Source organism: Corythoichthys intestinalis, chromosome 4, assembly GCF_030265065.1.
Source record: "Corythoichthys intestinalis isolate RoL2023-P3 chromosome 4, ASM3026506v1, whole genome shotgun sequence".
In the NCBI taxonomy this organism is placed as follows: Eukaryota; Metazoa; Chordata; class Actinopteri; order Syngnathiformes; family Syngnathidae; genus Corythoichthys; species Corythoichthys intestinalis.
Window position 1 is genome coordinate 50,495,307 of NC_080398.1, and position 18,477 is coordinate 50,513,783.

At 39.8% G+C, this 18,477-nt stretch overlaps 1 long non-coding RNA gene across 1 annotated transcript in view; it reads right to left on the reverse strand.

Annotated features, from left to right (window-relative positions):
• Positions 1–821: 821 nt before the first annotated feature.
• LOC130914608 (uncharacterized) overlaps positions 822–18,477 on the reverse strand; it is a 31,508-nt gene continuing 13,852 nt past the window's right edge. The window contains exons 2-5 of the long non-coding RNA XR_009062969.1: positions 3,130–3,280; positions 2,253–2,437; positions 1,201–1,306; positions 822–1,128 (exon numbers count right to left, since the gene is read on the reverse strand). This is a non-coding gene — a long non-coding RNA (uncharacterized LOC130914608). The remainder of the gene's footprint in view (positions 1,129–1,200; positions 1,307–2,252; positions 2,438–3,129; positions 3,281–18,477) is intronic.

The following is an 18,477-nucleotide window of genomic DNA, read 5'->3' on the forward strand; positions in this document are numbered from 1 at the left end:
TCCATTTGAGTAATTATAATTAGTCTAATAAACAACCCAAAAAAAAAAATAATAAAAAAATAAGATGTAACCCTGATAACTGGTGTGTGAATACTAACCCTCTCTATTTAACTAATGGAATTTTTTTATGCTCGGGCAGACTGACCTGCAGTGCCTTTTTGTAAATCTGGTGAAAGCAATGCTGACAATAATGCTGCCACAGTAAATCAAACTGATTACATTTCAATTTCCTTTTGAGGGGTTATTAATAAATAATTAAAATGATATGTGTATGACTTACAAAGATCATAATTACTCTGCTCCAGGGAAAGAGGCTTTACTCAGATTACATCCATCATGTTTTGTTTTCCCCCCTTGCAGGCCAAAGCATGGCACAGGGGGACATTGATTAAGATGTGCTTAGTGGATTATAAGATGCTGCTCCTTAGGCAAGTCATAAAGAATAAAAACAATCTTTGGCCTTTCTGCTTAAGCCTCCTACAGTTTTGAAATCTTAAGATTCATAAACCAGACAATAGATATTAACTTCCATTTTGGTATTAAATTCATTCCGCCAAGATATAAGATCGTACTTGATTTAATATATACAGTCGTACCTCTACTTATGAAACTAATTGGTTCTTAATTTCTTGAAAACCTGAAAATTCTGTAAGTAGAGACACCTTTTCCATGTAAATGACCTATTCCGTTCCCAGCCCTGCAATTTTCAGACATAAATCTTTTAAAATGCATAAAAAGGCACCAAAACATGTAACAAATGCATGTTATAATTATATTATTACATAATCAACAAAATAAAGAGTTGTGCATAATGTAAAAAATCAAGAATAAAGAATAAAAGTTATTACACTCATCTAAGCTGTCGGAACACAAGGGGCGAATGAAAATGATGTTGGGATACACACATACTGTTAGGGGTGCGTGAGCAGGAGGGGATCCCAGTGCAGACAAACTGGTTGTTGTGAGTAATATTTATTTACAGACACCAGAGATAGCGTGGCGGATGGAGGTTGCTTCGTGTGGGGTAATTGAGCCGGCGTGAGACGTGGGCGCTCGGGAGGAGGCAGGCGTGGAAGCTCGGAAGGAGGCAGGCGTAGAATCCGACAAGGAGCGCGCAGAGGACAGGACCTGGGGCGAGAGCAAAGTAGTCGTGAGCCGGGAATCAGTGATATTATATAAAGAATGCGAGAAGCAACTGACGGCGAAACCAGACGAGTTGATCGGGCGACGAGGTGGAGCGTCTGCTTAGCTTTTAAAGCTGGCTGATGTTAATTGCCCGCAGGTGTGGCCGCTCCACTCGTCTGACCTGTAATCAAGTAAAAACATGCACACCTGCTGGAGGTGGGCATGTCTCAGAAGGAAGGGGAAGAGGACCTAACACATACACATATAGTAATGTTCTCTCTTAGCCAGTTAGATGCCAGGAATGATAGGCAATAGCCAATGGCAGAGCAGCTATAAGTATGTCATAGTTAGCCATACTGTATTTTTGCCTTGCGTATCCTGAAATTTCTTTCCTAACGAGGCAATATTTTCCCCATTGAGGCGTATCTTAACCTGAAAACATAGAGTTTGACTTTTGGGGCAAGGGGGGTTACAACATGTTGATGACCCAAAAATGCAGTGTCAGCAATAAAATTAACTTACAAGAAAATGAGCGTTTTTTTTTTTGTTGTTGTTTCCCATCATTCTCGAAGGGAATTCTAAATCAGACAGCTATACTTTTCGCCAAGATCGTCATTCATTGAAAATGGTATGCCTGCCGGTGTCATGCCAATGTAGTTACCCCCATCAAAAATTGTATCCCCTGGGCGGAGCCACTGCGCTGCACTGATTCGCTTGATTTCCGTATTTTGGTGATGTAGTTATCGACGAGGTTTTAAAACATGGCCCATCCATCAAAAAGAAAACCTTTTTTTTCTGTTGTAGAACATAACATACTGAACATAAAAAAAGACAATGTTTTACTGTTTACTTGTAGGATGACCTATAACTGTTAATACTGTAATTCAAGTCCTGCATGGAGTTTCTCCAGTTTAATAAACATAGATGTCCAAAACATATAACTGTGGTTCTTTTCTGGCTTCAATTAATTGTTTAAGTCGACATAACTCATAACTAATGTGTGTGTGTGCGCACTCCCGAAGCCAAGAGATACAATTTTTGACGGGGCAGCTACATTGACAAGACACTGGGGGTGGCTCTGTTGTACAATTAGCGTCTTTCGTGGGGCATATTGAAACTCCACTCACCATTTTGGCGGTGCTCTCTGGTGTTTCATGGTCCACATTATCAATCCTTGGTTCTTGCTCAGTAGTTGTCGCTTTTGAAAGCTTTGGTTTGAAAAAAATTACGTATATCCTTCTTGCCGCTTCGGTCCTCGGGTGGTTTTGGCTGAGCAAAGCAAAATGACCGTCGAAGGTGCCAGTCACATGATCTGTTCGAAAAATAATTTTGACCTATTACAAAAACATTATTTTTTGATTCATTTCATTAATTTTTGTTGTTTTATTGCTTTACAACTTTTTCCAGACAATATCTTACCGGAAAACTCTTCATTTTAAAATCATATACAGTATAGGAAAGTCAGTTACATGCAATGACACTTTTCGGCCACCAAGGGGTGCCTAGACCCCCCCCCAAACTCAGCGTATGCCTGAAAATTCCGTATGTAGAGAAATTCATAAATAGAGTTAGCACTGTAGTAGCTTGAATTTATAGTCAATTCCTCATAATAAAAGAAATTCATAGAAATCCAATTAAACAGATAATATTCTGCCTTACTAAAAGCATATGTTGAAGACTCTACATATAACAAAATTAGACCTCAAGAAAAATGATTATTTATAAAAATATATTTTATTATTATATTTATAAAAATGTTTCTTTTTATTGATTATTTTATCATTATTATTTTATTATTATTTTACTTTTATCACTTTGTGTGTTTTTTCTTTTAACAACCCAAATTTTAGAAGTACTGTGAACTTCTTTCATGGTAAGTTGACAAGGGGAAAGGACATCAGCAGTTACCAGTCAAACAGAAAATGGGAAGTGTCAAGCAGTACACCAAATCAAGACAGATCCTGCAGCGAAATGTGTTTGGGCATTATACCGATTTCACTTTACCCGTCTCGCTTCTTTTCCTGCTCCCTGGGCCAGGAGGGGAAGAATTAGCCATTATGATGGCTCCAGTTCGCCATCTCCACTGATCGGCAGGAAAGTCTGGCCTTGTTTTCATCACCTGTCTCAGTTTCTGGGATTTAACACTGCTTGGTGTCTGGCAGCAAACACGGCAAGACAGAGGACATGTGCATGGGGGAATGAAAAACAAACAAACAAACAAATATAAAGAATTGCAACATGCTCGTGAACAAAAGAATTACATGTGTATGCGTGGTGAGATTGCTTTCCTCTCTGGGTCACATTTTGACAAAGAGCATTTTGCTTGGTTTATATTTATATATGTAAGCAAAGGCTGGCCGTATAGGCAGGGAAACTTCTGTGGGGCAGAATTAATGTTCCGAGGTGCTGAATTGATTCTCACCAACATTCAGCTTGGAAAGGTCATGTTGATCAATTCTACATAACTAGGACTGTATAATGACCATATTAGGGCATTTTATAATTTAATTATGAAATATTAAGCTGAGAAAACATCACACCCACCAGTAATAATAAATTTAGAGCTATTTAATTACAGTATGTTAAGCTGAGCCTGGTCCAATACTTTAGAGTGTGCTGACTTGAAAGCAATTTCTGAAGAAACCACAAGCTCTTACCCAATGGGACCCGCTTACCAAACACATACCTCACTTTGTTAAAGGAAACATTAGTAATACACTTTGTATATTAGGCACTTTAGTATAAAATATACACCCAATAATAATTAACGAATAGAAAGCCCACTGGTAATCATTGATCATAAGGCATTCTATCGTGCATTTTTTTCTGTAACACAAATTAAGTAAAGCGTAAGCAGAAATGTATAACTTAAGTAACATTTTACACTGATCTTTATATCTATCAGACTTTTAAACTTTTTTACGTTATCCCTACAAAGGGTATATTTGATATTTAAGCAAGAAGCCAGACCAGTTCATCAAATATAAATCATAAAATGACATAATCAAATCAAACTTGACTCCATATATCCACCAGACTCTCATTTAGGCATTTCCCTCTCTTCATTATTAGACATAATGGGACATAAAGACAATATGTGAGGAGTTGCACTATTGTGTAGATGAGTGCTCTTCCTGTAAATGACCAGCAGCAGGCTTCTAAAACGGAACGTGCCTCGGTGCAAAGGGAGGACAGTAGGACGACTAAAAGCACTTTAACGACATGGATGGACTCGTGTTTCCTAATGATGCAGAGAAGATTAATTAGGCTCCGCATATGGGTCATAATTATACGAGCACTGATCCTCTCCACAGGCAATGGTCAAGCACTCTCCATTCATGCCTTGAGTTTCAGATAATCTATCCGTGCATTAACATATTCCTTTCATTATGTGTGTTATATATATCATGGTTATATATTCATATGTTTGACATAAAAAGAGAGAGGCGATATAAGATACTGCGGAGCATTACATTAACATTATTCACTGTGGTGACTTAAGAAACGGAAACTCTAGTTCTCTGGCGCTTGGGTGTCATTATGTTTTCTCCCTCGAAATGTCAGTAAAAGTATCATGAAGCATATAAAGTAGTTACAAAAGGGAAGAATGTTGCTCATATTCTAGCTTGTAATGAGGACAGAGTTTCTCTGTCATGATCATGTCATAGCGAAACTAGATTGTTTTTCTTTGTTCTTTTTAGAAAGGATCATTATCTGTGTCAGGTACGTACTGTAGATGAAAATCAAAATATGAAACATGGAAAACTGAGTTCCTATTGATATTTAGACTTGCCTTTTCCTGACTGTTTTAAACTCCTTCACTTTGAGTTTCTTATTAGATTTTCACAAAAATATCTGCAAAACAATTATTATTTAATTGGTTGGTAATAAAACCTTTCATACAACGATGCTATGAGTGCCAGGCAAAACAGTACAGTGGGGCAAATAAGTATTTAGTCAAACACTAATTGTGCAAGTTCTCCCACTTGAAAATATTAGAAAGGGCTGTAACTGTCAACATGGGTAAACCTCAACCATGAGAGACAGAATGTGGAAAAATAAAACAGAAAATCACATTGTTTGATTTTTAAACGATTTATTTGCAAATCATGGTGGAAAATAAGTATTTGGTCAATAACAAAAGTTCATCTCAATACTTTGTTATACCCCTTGTTGGAAATAACGGAGGCCAAACATTTTCTGTAACTCTTCACAAGCTTTTCACACACTGTTGCTGGTATTTTGGCCCATTCCTTCATGCAGATCTCCTCTAGAGCAGTGATGTTTTAGGGCTGTCGTTGGGCAACACCGACTTTTAACTCCCTCTACAGATTTTCTATAGGGCTGAAATCTGAAGACTGGCTAGGCCACTCCAGGACCTTGAAATGCTTCTTACGAAGCCACTCCTTTGTTGCCCTGGCTGTGTGTTTGGGATCATTGTCATGCTGAAAGACCCAGCCATGTCTCATCTCCAATGCCCTTGCTGATGGAAGGAGATTTTCACTCAAAATCTCTCGATACATGGCCCCATTTATTCTTTCTTTTACACAGATCAGTCGTCCTGGTCCCTTTGCAGAAAATAGCCCCAAAGCATGATGTTTCCACCCCCATGCTTCACATTGGGTATGGTGTTCTTGCAATTCAGTATTCTTTCTCCTCCAAACACGAGAACCTGTTTCTACCAAAAAGCTCTATTTTGGTTTCATCTGACCATAACACATTCTCCCAGTCCTCTTCTGGATCATCCAAATGCTCTCTAGCAAACCGCAGACGGGCCTGGACGTGTACTGGCTTCAGCAGGGGGACACGTCTGGCAGTACAGGATTTGAGCCCCTGGCGGCGCATTGTGTTACTGGTAGTAGCCTTTGTTACTGTGGTCCCAGCTAATTCACTAGGTCATTCACTAGGTCCCCCCGTGTGGTTCTGGGATTTTTGCTCACCGTTCTTGTTATCATTTTGACGCCACGGTGTGAGATCTTGCATGGAGCCCCAGATCGAGGGAGATTATCAGTGATCTTGTATGTCTTCCATTTTCTAATAATTGCTCCCACAGTTGATTTCTTTACACCAAGCATTTTACCTATTGCAGATTCAGGCTTCCCAGCCTGGTGCAGGTCTACAATTTTGTCTCTGGTGTCCTTCGACAACTCTTTGGTCTTGGCCATAGTGGAGTTTGGAGTGTGACTGAGGTTGTGGACAGGTGTCTTTTATACCGACAATGAGTTAAAACAGGTGCCATTAATACAGGTACGAGTCAAGCCTCTTTGACAGCCAGAAAACGTGCTTGTTTGAAGGTGACCAAATACTTATTTTCCACTCTAATTTGGAAATAAATTATTTCTCTTTTCTGTCTTTCATGGTTCAGGTTTACCCATGTTGACAATTACAGGCCTCTCTAATCTTTTCAAGTAGTAGAACTTGCACAATTGGTGGTTGACTAAATACTTATTTGCCCCACTGTATATTCATTTACACTAAACCTTTTATTCATAAATTCCCATTAGTGAATGCCCAATGAAGTGTAGACTGTTATTATTCTTTGCAAATGTAAATAAATTCCATTATACATCTATCTAATCTAAATAGTGAATGTTGATGTAAGAGATGTAAGGCAACATAACCAGAATTTCCGCGTAAATCTGAATTAACCCTTTAAGTACTCGTAAATCTCAAAATAACTATACAAAAAGTCCAAAAGTATTGTATTTGATCAATGCTGTAGGATACACTGCCCTCTGGTGGCAGTATTGGGTCTGGCTGGACTGCCGCCTTGTATGACTGAAGAGCAGACTCAGACGTCTGACATGGGTAAAGGATAGCTGCTCTCTGGTTTGGCCCACATCAGGCTGTAAGTTGTTTCAGTTAATATATGTTTGTGCATGAATTTAGAGCTACAGTTTATGCAGTTTCATGTGAGCGATTTGCAATGAGAATGTAATTACGTTAGCATTCATAACATTCAAGAGAGTTGACTTTTGTCAGACAAATTAGGCTAATTTAATCCACTAAATTTACATATTGATCAGAATAGATGGATGTTTGAACACCAATTTTTTTGTGTCAAGTGTTTTATTGTTAATATGCATGTCGTTTTGAATATAAGTGTACATATGTGTGTTACAGCTTTACAAATTGTCAAAAGTGAAGAGAGTAAAAAGTCAAAAAGCACAATTTCACAACAACTTCACGTTAAGTGAGTACAAAACACGTCAAATTAATAAAGTACATTAAAAAATAAGATACTGCGAGGTACAATAAGGTAATGGTTATACGGGAAAAAAAAAAAAAAAACGACTGGAGAAAAAAAAGGCAGCTGAGACTCCGGCGTCATAAAGTTGAAATCGCGTAAATCGAGTACGTCATAAACCGGAGATTACCTGTACTATGCTTTCACACATTCATTCATTCATTTTCGGTACTGTTTATCCTCACGAGTCTCACGGGGGTGCTGGCCCCTATCACGGCTAGCTATGGACTGGGGTACACCCTGGATTGGTGTCCAACGAACAGCTGGTTATGTGCATTCTTTTACTTTGTTTTACAATTATAGCACAAACATTTGGATTATCATGAGATATAATATTCATATATATTATATTAATTTAGTCACTTTCAAAAGAAGTGATTATTGAGATTTATGCAGAGATTTAAGAAGATGTGTTGAGGACAGGAGGCAATTTCCTCTGAGATAAGTAGAGACAGTACTTGATTTAATAAACCTCTATGAGATGCAACCATCTAAGATCAAGTGATAAGAGAACTGGAGGTGTTGAGGATGCCGGTGATGAGTGTGTGTGTGGAAAGGGACGACAATTTAACTGAGATGTCTTAATACCTTGACATAAACATACACACAGATTAATGAAGCCTTGGGAGATTGCAAGGAAGGGAATAAGATTGCTTATCGATCCATATCAAAATTTTCATGCTAATCCCTGCCAAGAGACAGCGTGTCTTGTATCAGAGTTAATAATCTGATTTCTAGGCTGTCCAGGACAATTCCAGCCAACGTGAGGCCCTAATCACAGGGCCGTCTTCCCATTTGATAGCGGCTGCCTTGGTCCTGCAAAACGCCCTCTCTCTTATACTCCCACCATCCTACCCGCTTGGCCCTCTGGCCCCTGCCACCAACTCGGACAGTGATGGAGCATATGATGGAAACATGTTGACAAATTAAATTTTTTAAATTTCAGAGGAGATTTGAAGCTGTGAGATTGGTTGGGGATGGCGGTTATTTGGGAGGTGCTGATAGAAGCATTGCTGACCTTCGACCATGAATGTGTTTAGAGGGTTTTCTGTATGTCCCCCCCACCAGTATACGATCCCCAGAGCGGGTGCTGGTAGCAAATTGCAAAGTTACAAAATGCTGTCAGGATTCAAATCACTTTCATGAGTTTGTGTATTTTTGTCCAAACTTGTATGAAGAAAATATGCACAGATTAAATTACAAAACCCTTTATGGAAGGTTTTAGTGAGGTACTTTGCAAATGATTATATTCCTTTTCAAGTGTAGTATCGTAATTTCCAGACTTCTAGGTGCTACTTTTTTACACAGAATTTGAATTGTACTACCGTACCTAACCCATTCTAATAAAATTCTGCCGACTAAAGAGTTTACCTCTGCATCAACATTCTAACTATTCAATTTATGAACCACGTATCAAACAAAAATATTCCTTGGTGTTCGAACCTTGACACAGTGTGCTGATGTTTCATTCATCCATTTTGCCCTGAAGCACAGCTGTTTAACGTGGAGCCATTTTTGGGAGGCAGATCACTCTCAGCCGCTTATTGTACTTTGCTCAGCGTCTCTGTGGATCGATATTTGGGTGCATTCGGAAATTCAATGTGACTCCCAAACTACTCTAGGATGCTAGTGTTCTATTACATAGCAACAGTGCTCTGAGTTTGTGGGTGTTGCAGCCATAGGCATGAAAGTAGGGGGGAAAGTGGACCTGACTACACTAGGTGTAGTAGTTGCAGGTACTCCATTGCTGTTGTTCATGCTGAGTTTTGTTTAGGTAGCTGGTTTTATTTTAGTTATATTTATATATACTGAAAACAACAACACTAAATTACAATTTTGTGGGATCTATTTTATTAGACCCTATTGCATTGTATTTTTATTTTATGTGTTTATTTATTTTTCAGTCTGTGTAACATTGGAGACAAGACCAGCTCTAAAATCCCCAAAATAATTATCATACTAATTATGGATATCTTCTCCATTCATATGCTGATTAGAAAAGAATATATATGTGCACTCACTCCTGCTTAATTAGCTTGACAGTTGTTCGTACTGGTCATAATGGTCTCCTGCTGCAAAATTAGATATCAGTGGACAGGGTGGAGCAGCCTGAGGAGGGCTCACTGATATATCTCAGTTAGGCTAATATCCTTGTCACACATTTTTCTCTATTAAATCTTAACCATGGACTTGTCGAGTGTCACTTGACATTTGCATTATGCCGAACAGAGCATTGACGCACAGTGCTGTTTGGAACAGCTTCATTCCACTAGGTGCTTTGTTCAAGCAACAGTTCTCCTCCTCAAAGGGTAATGGTGAAATAATTTCTAAATATTTAAATATGTCTACTGTTCTACATTTAAATCCAACATTAGCATGAAGATGTGAGAAATTAAGCAAATAAAGATCTGAGCACTATTAACTAGACGAGTAACAAAACAACATGTCAAGATCCAGCAATATTAATTATTGAGAAAAGTTTAAAAAAATGTCCGCGACTTGTTGTTGACAAAGATGAAAAGTCCATAAATAGTGTGTGCTTTGTGATTGACTTTGATTTCCACTTTTATGTTCAGACATTAATTTCTGTTGAGGGTTAGCTTCAGTATGACATTGATGACTGTTAACAATATAAATATTTCCACATTGAGCAAGAGGTCAGAAGTGCTGTATTGCTTAAATGAAGTCAAATACTTAGTTAAGTTGAGTTAAAGCCCCCTCGCGTCTGCAAGGTATGCCTGCATTTGCGCATACTACGCATGCGCAGAAGGAGCAGCCTCATGTGTTGCGTCATCGTCCGAGCGGTTTACCTCTGAACTCATTACTCTCCAGCTGGAAATTTTGAAATTACTACATCTAGACCATGAGTGGGGAACTCCGTTTTGTGAGCACTGTTTTTTTTGTGAAGGTATCATGTGGGAGTGAGAGTGAAGGGACTGAAGGCACACTCGTTTTTTATGAGCTGTACGAGTTGTAATTAAAATAAAATCTTTAAAAACAACAAAAGGCTGACATTGTTACTTGAGATGTTACAGTCATTGCTGAGTTGCGCATAAACCACTTGGAAAATAACAAATAGAAACATAGTGTGGCGCTTTGTATATTTCCTGGAAGTGGAACCAGTGGAAACCAAAACCAGAGGACATGTACAACAGTGGCCAAGACAGGTGGAGCCTCTCAGGGCAGCCGTTTCACTAGTCTAGCTCTCCTGATAGTAGCGAATAATTTTACAGGCAAGAAAGAAATGAAAGCAAAACTACTGCGCGGCTCTGTGACTTGAGGTACCACGCAGTTCACTTTCGTGGTTTAATTTCTCCCTACGCATTTTATTTATACTCCAATTCAGTTGGCATTGGATTGGAAGGAGCCAGTCCCACTGCTGGCTGAGCTGAGACTTAATGCATGAGACAAGCTCTGTAATAACGCGATCCACAACTGAAAGACAACCAATTGGCACCGAATTGAACCATATTATTGTGACGTATGTTTGACGGTTCAAGAAAATGTATGAGTCCGCATTACTGCAGACGCTGCACCGATCCGCCTGTCAATCCCCCTCTCCCTCCTACCATCACTTGTGAACAAGACCCCAAGATATTTAAACTCCTCCACTTGGGGAAGGCTCTCATCCCCGACCCAGAGAGGACACTCCACCCTTTTCTGACTGAGGACCATGGTCTAGGATTTCGAGGTGGTGATCTTCATCCCAACCGCTTCACACTCAGCTGCGAATCGCTCCAGTGAGAGCTGGAGGTCACGGCTTGATGAAACCAACAGCACCACATCATCTGCAAAAAGCAGCGATTCAATGCTGAGGTCACCAAACCTGACCCCCTCAACGATTCGTCTGCATCTAGAAATTCTGTCCATAAAAATTATGAACAGAAATGGTGACAAAGGGCAGGCTTGGCGGAGTCCAACCCTCACTGGGAACGAATTCGACTTACTGCCGGCAATGCGGACCAAACTCTGACAACGGTCGTACAGGGACCAAACAGCCCTTACCAAGGGGCTCGGTACCCTGTACTCTCAGAGCACCCCCCACAGGACTCCCCGAGGCACACGGTCGAACACCTTCTCCAGATCCACAAAACACATGTAGACTGGATGGGCGAACTCCCATGCACCCTCGAGGACCCTGCCGAGGGTGTAGAGCTGGTCCACTGTTCCACGGCCGGGATGAAAACCACACTGCTCCTCCTGAATCCGAGATTCGACTTCTCGACGGACTCTCCTCTCCAGCACCCCTGAATAGACTTTACCAGGGAGGCTGAGGAGTGTGATCCCTCTATAATTGGAACACACCCTCCGGTCCTCCTTCTTAGAAAGGGGGGCCACCACCCCGGTCTGCCAATCCAGAGGTACTGTCCCTGATGTCCACGCGATGTTGTAGAGGCGTGTCAGCCACGACAGCCCTACAACATCCAGAGCCTTTAGGAACTCCGGGCAGGTCTCATCTACCCCCGGGGCCTTGCCACTGAGGAGCTTTCCAACCGCCTCAGTGACTTCAACCCGAGAGATCGAAGAGCCCACCTTGGAGTCCCCAGACTCTGCTCCCTCAAAGGAAGGCGTGTCGGTGAAATTGAGGAGGGCTTCAGACGGGCTTTCTCCCACTGTCCTCTGTAATTCCAGCTCCGATAGCGTATCTTAAAATTGATGCAGTTAAAAAGCTCATAGTTGGATGTCAGGATTGAGCTGACGGTCCGCCACGAGGCAAGCCACCGTCTGTCCCAGCCGCGCCTCTTGGCCGCCCCTGGGAATTGAGCCTTCCATCATCAACGTAGAAGGCACGTAGTCTCAATATATATCCATCAACGTACAAGTCAAGTTGTCTTCCCTTGCCTAACAGTGTTTTCCACCTGCAAACAAACGAACAAAAAACTAACACTTGCTTTTATGCATTTACATAATTGTGCTATCCTACACGTACTGATCAGCAACAGGCTAGCAGCACATACAGTAGTTGTAGTAAATAATATTAAAGATCATCATAATTACAATAATCATCGTGACAATATCAAAGGCAACAAGTCGTTTCATGCGCAAGATTTTAGCGTTCGTATTTTTTGAGCACCGTACACATTAATTTAAAATGCAGGGATGGGAAGAACATACCTCCCATAACACGGCGGCAACACAGCTACAAAATCACCCAGTGTTTGTGGTGGCACGAGCTTGGTTCCATATCTGCCTTCAAGCACATGTTGCCCTCCGCTGTCGTGATGATGACAGATGGATACGGTATTTCCAAATGTCTTTTTTAAGGGATTTTGATGAGTAATGTTACCCCAACTACACTGTTATTTTGGATAGAGAAATTCTAAAGCGGAAGTTGCTTGCTGACATAAGGAAGCAAAGCGGAAGTAACTCCGAAACTTGTTGATACATGTTTATCATTATCCATCCTAGTGTGGACTTAGCCTGAGTCACTGGAATGTGTCTTATAGCACGTACGGGGCATTTCAAAATATACGTTGATATTGTTTGAACTGCTTCATATCATTTTCACAGCTGAACAAAAAATCAGCACATTCAAAATGTACAAACAGTATATTATATGATTATTTGCTTATTTCATCAATCAAATGATGGGTTTAAGCTCTTTTCGTTTATTTCCTGCATGATTTTGAAATTTGTCTCCTAAATTGATCATATAGCGATTGTTGGAACGTCAGAATGAATGTGAGCCCTGTTCTCCCTGTCTCATCAAGAAGAGGGCAAGAGCAACTATCAGTAACTATGATTTGTCAACTAGTTTTCTTTTATCAAATCGAGCTCAAGTTAAAAAGATATGCTAGTCCATGTTTGTAAACTTCTTTCTTTCTTTCTTTCTTTCTTTCTTTCTTTCTTTCTTTCTTTCTTTCTTTCTTTCTTTCTTTCTTTCGAGTAAATTTGTGATCACTTCAGTGCCAGTGCTTTTAAAATTGCCAGGTCACTTTTGTCCCAAACTCTATATCAGTACCTTTCACATTGACGGGTGACAATGACTAATTTGACAAAAACAGATACAACACATGACAGCAGTGGGCATAAAATAATAATAATATCTATACTAGATAGTATTGGTGTGCCTTTAAATGGTCAGTTGCATACCAAGAATGATACATGTCTATTGTGTCTATCATGTCTTATTTCTTCAAAATAATCAAAGGTCAAATACATGAATCTATTTATAACAGGGTTGAATGGTTTTATTATGTCCATGTGCTGTTTACATGAATGGATTTCCTCCAGATGTTTTTGTATTATTCTGTGAGTGATGGGCTTCTTGAGTGTGTGTCTGCATATCTGCGTGAATATGCAACACATTTGTGTGTAAATAGCTTCCCTGCAGTGACTGCCAGTACGAACAATAATTTGACAGTAATGTTGCCAATAAACAAACAAAACCCAGCCTCACTTATAAACTGTATCTGTTTGGGAAAACATAATGATGTGTTAGCATGGCCTGGTTTTTCTATTGTGCTACAGCCTTGTCATTGTGGCTCAGGGGAAGACTTATCCATATGAGAGGCTTAGTGAAGCCTGTTCAGATCCGCCAGGATTAGGCCCGGGCTAATACACTGGGTCAACAGCATGGTTCTCCTAATGAAACAGGTGTACAGTACTTATAACTGTCTCTTCACATAGAGAAGGCTCAAACAAAAGCTGATATCATCCCTCTCGGCTTAGACCAACTTGTATATGATATCCCACAGTCACAATAGTAAATTTACTTGGCTGTTTCCACCTTCATGCACTACCCAATAAGCTCAGATGTGTTGTGGACTGCACAGTGCAAAATGGGGATAGGACATATTACACAGGGAACGAAGCATTTACCCTTTGTCTCTTTCAAAGCCAGCTATGAATTAGCACACCATTATATGCACAACACAAAAGAACTGCTGGATATACTAACAGTGCCAAAATGAATGTATTTCACAATGAATACTGATGTTGACTTCTTAATGTGACATGACATTTTGGAGGGAAAATGACAAGCAGTACTCAATTTGGACATTTAGGGATGTACTTAGTTTCTAAGGGTTGTATTCACTTTTGTTGCCAGGGTTTTAGATATTAATGGCTATTTTTTTAGTTATTTTGAGGGAAAAATAAATTAACTCTGTTGTATAAGCTGCACATTGCTACTTTCATTGCATCATAGTGTTATTTTGTCAGCGTTGTCCCATGAAAAGATATAGCCTACTTAAATATCTGCAGAAATGCGAGGGGTGTACTCACTTTTGTGATACACTGTATATAACAGCTTTTGTACTTTCTCTTGTGTGTTTTCAATTGTGGTCGAGAACTTGATGATGAGCAAACGCTAACGGCTACAGTGTATTACAAAAAAGTGAGTACACCCCTCGCATTTCTGCAGATATTTAAGTATATCTTTTCATGGGATAACACTGACAAAATGACACTTTTACCCCTTTCCCACTGGCCACACTGGCACTAACAATCGGCTTTTGGTGGCAGTGGGAAAGGTGCAGCGACCCGCCTCGACCCGTGTCAATCAACCCGCCAAGCGACCCGCGTTAAAATCACCTCGGCTCTGATCGTCTTGCAGTGTGAAAGCAAAACCCCGGGTCAACAGTCAACACCCTAATCTACGTTGTGACGTAGGCTCTTACGTGATGCGTCATAACAACGTGCCAGTCGCCTCCCATTTAACACGCCCCACAACCGTAGTTACGTCGATGCTAACAACAAAGCTAGTAGAAGAAGAAGAATTCAAGTCGCCTAAGTTGCCTCAGCACAAGCAGAGTGTTGATCCTTTGCTGCATTTTGATTATTTTGAGGGCAGTAAAAAGCATGAAAATGGAGAACACAAACGGAAAGGAAGCTTACATGTTGCTCTGCATTGTTTACTTCCTTGATCTGAATGAATTGTCGACGCGCATTTTAGCGTGGTGATGTCACGTAACCTTACGCACGGCTGAGGAGGGGTGGGGGGTTAGACGGGTGGAAAAAAAAAAGACACGGCCTATTTTATTGTCAATGGGAAAGGTGCCAAATACCAATTGCTAGTGGGTTGCATCGGCTTGGAAAAAACGCGCGTTGACCCACTAGTTTCAGTGGGAAAGGGGCATTTGACACAATGAAAAGTAGTCTGTGTGCAGCTTATATAATAGAGTTAATTTATTTTCCCCTCAAAATAAGTCAAAATATAGCCATTAACATCTAAACCCCTGGCAACAAGTGAGTACACCGCACGGGAACTACGTACATCCATAAATGTCCAAATTGAGTACTGCTTGTAATTTTCCCTCCAAAATGTCATGTGACTCGTTACAGGAGTGCTGTCAGCATTGCTGCAGAGATTGAAGAGCTGGGGGTTAGCCCGTTAGTGCTCAGACCATACGCCGCACTCTACATCAAATTGGTGTGCATGGCTGTCACTCCAGGAGGAAGCCTCTTCTGAAGACGTTACACAAGAAAGCCCGCCCGTCTCATTCCGATTTACGCAAAATTCGGGTTACGTCGCCAGTGTAGAAACGTGACTTGTTCGTAACCCAGGGACTACCTGTATATATAGTTCAGTAAGTAATATGGCATATAACTCATTCATAGTAAGTCAGGATCTGAAAATGAGACACCAGTGCTGTTTGTTGCTGGGTCAAATTGCACAAGGTAGACAACTGATCTTGCAGAACATCACACGCACAAGGTGCAAGTAGGCAGATACGCGTGTCAGCTGTCATATGAAAAGGACTTCAAAATGTTTCATTCATAAATAAATGAGTAGAGTGCATCAAACCTACTGGATCAATGTACAGATCAATTCATTCATTCATCTTCTGTGCCGCTTATATGCACAAGGGCCATTTAACACATAATTGTTATAATCGTCTTTATCATATTTTGGTGTGTGCACTTCACATACAATTGTTGGTGGAAGGCAGTCTTCAAGTGACCATTTCACTGCGCAGAGCTCACTGGCCAAATTCATGTGATCTGTCCTGTAAATGTGTTATACTTCCCCATACCAAACAAACCAATGAGCCAACCAGTTTGTCTTCCCATCAGATAGAGTATGAGCTGCATTACATATTAGGGCTGTCAAACGATTAAAATTTTTAATTAATCGTAATTAATTGCAATTCAAACCATCTTTAAAACATGCCATATTTTTCTGTAAATTATTGTTGGAATGGAAAGATAAGACACTAGACAGATATATACATTCAACATACTAAACATAAGTACTGTATTTGTTCATTATAACAATGACTCCACAAGATGGCATAAACATTATTAACATTCTTTCTGTTATAGGGATCCACAGATAGAAAGACTTGTAGTTCTTAAAAGATAAATGTTAGTACAAGTTATAGTAATTTTATATTAAAATCCCTCTTAATGTTTTCATTTTAATAATATTTGTAAAATTTTCAATCAAAAAATAAACCAGTAGCTCGCCATTGTTGACGTCGCCGAGCGGTGACATCACTGCCGTTCTTCCACAGTGTCTTTAACTATCTAAGGTAGTGATTGAAATACACACAATGGCGAGTGTTAACCCTATATTGCCAAATGTATCACATTTGATACACCTAAATTTTAATGATTTTGAGACTAATTCAGAATTTTGACATTTCTTTTTGAAAAAAAATATGATGGATGCAAGTCAACACATGCATCTGCAGGTTCCATGAAAAAAAAAAAAAACATGATTTAGCAAGGGTTATAGAGCACTTATTACACATATTCATTTTGACTTTTCCTTTCACAAATTTGAAAAAAAAGTTTCATTAGGACCTTATTTTTCAAAATTTGGGATTCTCTGATTATTGCTTCATATTGCTGGCATTAAAGGCTTAAATTACAGAGAAATCAAGCCAATGAGTGTGTTTTGTCCTTCGACTGACGCCGTAGTTCCCTGTTTACTGGTCCATACATTGTACACGGTCATTTGAGTGCTGGCTTCATAATGTATGAGACCTCTGATAGTTTGTATATTGTGACTAAATATTGCCATCTAGTGTATTTGTTGAGCTAAACGAAATGTTTGACCAATAGAGTTTGACCAAAGTCTGAGTAAGTTTTATGTGTATTTTGCATGGGTATTTTGACTGGTTTTTGAGAGATAGGAATATCATTTTTGTTGTGCTTTCACTAAATGATACCTATGTTTGTTGTGAAGGAGTTGCCGAAGCTTATGACAATAATCAGTGCGGTCCAGTGAACGGCTGTGTCCACTCGCCTTTCTCTGCCTCTTAGCTCTCGATGTGCAAAAAACAGCATCATTGTAATCTGTTTGATGCAATGCATGAGTGGGTCATCCCGCACATGCGTTAAATGCGTCAAATATTTTAAGGTGATTAATTTAAGAAAATAATTACCGCCTGTTAACGCGATAAATTTGACAGCACTATTACAAATTCACCACTTTTAAATGGAGCCTACATTTTCCTACTGGTGTGGAATTGGACTACAAATATAAGTCCCAGCGACATATAATTCATCTAAAATAATTTATTAATTGAACCTCAAACTTCTCGGGGTAACACAATGCATTCTTGACAATGAGGAGTGTTTTTTTTTTTCAAGAGAAAATCACCAACCCTCTTCTCAAAAACCTCTTGTCATCCATGGAGGCATAAAGCCACCACTAGACTAGACGATCAAATCTTCCCAAATCTGTAGTGGCATTCATTTGAAGAAAGAGATTTAATACCAGTGAGTTGTATCACCCACTTTTTATTGCATCAACCTTTTTTCTTCAACACCTCCCCCTTGACCACTGCTACCCTCATCTCAACTCCTCTGTGTGCATGTCAAAACATTTGCAGAATCCCATTTTCTTTTAATAAAGTATTGTCGTGTCCTGCAGACAAATGTTTGGATAACATGTCATACTCTGCCCTTGTTGACGATGGCGCTGCGCTGATGTTTTTAGGCAGTAAGAAAATTGCCTTATTGAAACACGTTGCTCAGAGTGAATATAATGCCATGCTGAGGGCCAGCATTATGCACATGACATATGCAGGACCTTGCAGTGGAAAAACTATGAATATAAAGTAATCACTGAAGGCACCTACATGTTCTCAGCCATGATAGGTTTGCTTCTACTCTAACCTTTGTCAAAAATGATGATATTATGATTTCACACA